Here is a 3,953-nt window from a genome sequence, read left to right as displayed (position 1 = left end):
CACTCGTTCAAACTTTGCAATTTTCAGTGTGGTAAACATGCTCTCAGATTTAAGAGTTTACAGCAACAGGGATGCATTAATTAAAAATCGACTCAGAGTATCTTAAAGTAGAGATTTCAAGCTTTCATTTGAAAAAAAGTTCATCATTTTGCGATGATTTTTCGCGGAGTTACCGTTAACCAAAGTTGACCAATTTTTGCTCAAAATTTTTCTATGCCATAATTTTTTTGAGCAGTGTATTTGAAACGAGCAATCCTATATGTTTGTCCCAACGATGCTACGAGAAATAAAACGAAAAGCGATGAAGAAGATGAGAACGATTACTCGCTGGTGATATGCACAAACAATAATACGATGAAGAGCGAGATCAAGCGCGCGTATCGGATTCCATCAAATCCTGTAACATTGGATCGCTGTTGGGATTTTCATCAAATCGTACGCTGGAACCACGACAATGGTACGAATCAAATGTACCGATAAATATGAACGTAAATATCATTCGCAAAGAGTGTAACGTGACCGCGGGTGCGTATAGTAACGACAAGTGCGTGCACACGATTCACGAGTTTTCGCCGAGCGTACCGTCAAGATATAAGATATCGGAAACGCCGGCACAGATTATTTATTTTCCGATCATCGCACGGAGCATATCGGATCTGACTACTCCCGTTGTGGATCAAGACTGTCGATTGCTCGATTTTTGTGGAGAGGAAATCACTGTGAGGTTGCACGTACGGAGACGAAAGCGATAACGTAAGATGCTCGTGCTTAATGAGCAGGTGAAATGTACAAGAAACATAATTTTTACCGGAAAGGCAACAGTGAAAAGCATTCGATCTATCAAGAAGAAACTCACTGTTTCCAACATTAAATTTTTAAATTCTTTGGGTTTTACCGTGCATAGTACCTGAGATGGCTAATATCCTAAACATTGGAGGTGAACCAATCTTTGATGACAGCATCGTCAAGATTGAGACTCACACGTACAATCCGTATGCCAATGCTATGTTTGGACACAGCGATGAAATATGAATACCCATACAACAGCAGAATTTATACACATTACCATGTGAAAATTTTTTCTACGTTGAAGGAAAATTGGTGATAAAGAAAAAGAAGGATGAGTCGGTGATAACGCTTGCAAATAATTGCGTGACATTCATGTTTGATGAAATTCGATACGAACTGAACGTGTGGAGATTGATCGCAACAGAAACATTGGATTAATCACTGTTATCAAGAACTATTTATCGCTAACGTATGGCAAAAACTTCAATTCTGCATACTGCAGGATGAGCCTTAAAACCGCACATATCAGAAGGATACTTTAACTTTTGCATGCCGCTTAACATGTTGCTAGGCTTTTGCGAGGATTACAAACGTGTGGTTTTTACGCTCGACATGAATTGATTTTAATACGAGCGCGCAACGATAACAATTGTCTTGTAGGGGATCCCGCGACTGAGCCTGAAGTTGAAATATATAAGGTGCAATGGCGAATGCCTCACGTTATGTTAAACGTGATGTCAATAAACTGTCCATTCCACGAGCTTTAGAAAGCGGCCAATATCTAAGCGTGAGTGGGATTCTCGCTCATGGGATCTGTATGACTACCCGTTGTTGCAGAGCACGACCAAGCATTCATGGGCTGTGAAGACTGCAATGCAACTAGAAAAATCACGATACGTTATCTCTGCCTTGCTAACTGGTCGAAAGAACGCCATGTCTAAAGATGCTTCTTTATTCGATAAATGTAAATTAACCAATGCGAAACTTTATTTAAATTTAAAATTTTATCCGTACGACGACATAAGTCTAGACTTTGATAAAAACAGATACGCCATCCTGTTTGATATGTATGCTCGTTTTCGTAAAATTTATTACGGATGCACAAACGATGAAATGTTGTTAACCGTAGGTACATTTTTGGAGAATGGACCTTTCAAATTCATTGACTGCACGCGACAAAACGAGTCCGTCGAGAGCGCTACCGTGGATGTGCGAATAGAATTATAAACTACAAAGAAAATGTGCCGGAAAATACTACAGCCTATTGTCTCATCTTACACGATCGCGTGATTGAATATTGCCCATTATCCAATGTTGTGCGTAAAATCACATAAATTGTCACGTCTGCAAATATTCTCATCTTCGCATATAAAAACTGCAACATTTCGCAAGGGGGACACAGTTTCGATAGATTACTCGTCATGATTCTACGTACGTTTGTAGATCTGCAAGGATTCACCGTTGGGAAGAGATTTATCGCTAAAGAAGTGGCGGTCCTGAGAAGAGGTACAGTTCTGTCGCATTACATTTTTGCAAGTCCCATGCCATGGAATTTCTTTAACAATTCTTCATTTTTTAACAAATTTCGACAAGTCTGGCGCTTCTTGGTTGATTGCTTATCACCATGGATTGAGATGGGAAGACGGGATGATTCTGTACAGCATGGCGAAACGCCTGATTGCAACAGCTGTATTTGATGAAGAGGATGATACCGACGACGCTATCGTGTACGTTATAAGATATCAAAAACGAGAATGGCTCGGTGATATGCTCGATGCGAGAGACGGCGTAGTCATTGAAATTCTGGATGCCGATTACGAAGATGTAGTTTCTTTGAATAATCTAAGTGTTATTAATACTATGCGCTGTGGAAAACATGTTAAGAATTGCACATTACAATGGCACTACTACATATCGAGATGTGTGTGTGAGACACGTTCGTCTTTGACGCGGATAAAATTTCTACCTGGCGATGGTCACGAACGAATAAGATATCTATGCAGTTAGGAACGGTAGACAAATCAGTGGGATTTATAAAATAGGTGTATCGGTTCGATAGGCGGTCCGATTGATCAGACAGGCAGTTTGACAGGCGGTTCGACAAAACAGGTGTATCGGTTCGACAGATCAGCAGTATCGGTTCAATAGGCGGTTCAGTGGTATCGGTTTGATAGGCGGTTTGATGATGGTTTCATCCTATGTGGCTTCATGACATTACATTGAGAATGCTGACACGGTCATTTTTTATCTTGACTCGTATAAAATATCTAACTAATGAAGATCGCGAAAGAATATAATTTTCTTTATAGTTAAAATAATAGAGAATTTGATAGAACAGACAGGCAGATCGACAGAACAGGTGTATCGGTTGAACAGATCAGCTGTATCGGTTCGACGGATCAGCGGTATCGGTTGAACAGATCAGCTGTATCGGTTTAACAGAACAGCGTGTTGTAAATCTCGCTATGCGCTACTTACAATGTAACACTTAGTGATAAGCAGGTCACTGTTGTAATCTAATATTGCAACGGTGACCCATAATAATTGAGAACGCCGACGCAGGACTTCGGCAATCTCAATGTGCGTCCTCCAAAAACTGCGGCAGTTGCAATTAAGCAACAATTGCAACTGCTGAGCAGTGCAGTGGCCACTTGAGACGGGATAAACCCGCCGTCCAGCGGACCACTGCGAAGTTCACTTCTAATCATTAACGTATAACAGTACGCTGTCGGAACGCGCAGTGATCAAGTTGTAAGTTAGCACGTAAAATAAAGTCATTGTGTTAAACGGTGTAACTGTGCATCACTTCAACCTCCGCCACTACGAGTCCTTCCACGTTACACCCCTGCCACGGTGTAACATTGGTGTCAGAAGTGGGATTGCAGGAGCGATCCCAGGGAAGAGACTCACGAAGCCGACAAACGGAAAATCTGTAAGTCTAAAAACAAATATTATTAAAATTCAGTCTACTGGCACGACCATAGACAAATTCATAATCAGCGCGACATATATTGCCGCTGAGCCGCCGTATACGCCGATTGAATGCAAGCCGCAGCATAATAAAAGCCGGCATTGCGAAAGGCGAGAAAAAAACGGACGGAGATAAGACGCGCAATCGAAGAATTGCACGAACTCCCGCGTCGCACAAAAAAATATATCTTGGA

The sequence above is a fragment of the Wasmannia auropunctata genome, unplaced genomic scaffold, assembly GCF_000956235.1.
Source record: "Wasmannia auropunctata unplaced genomic scaffold, wasmannia.A_1.0 LD336069.1, whole genome shotgun sequence".
Taxonomy (NCBI): domain Eukaryota; kingdom Metazoa; phylum Arthropoda; class Insecta; order Hymenoptera; family Formicidae; genus Wasmannia; species Wasmannia auropunctata.
This window is presented reverse-complemented; position numbering follows the sequence as displayed.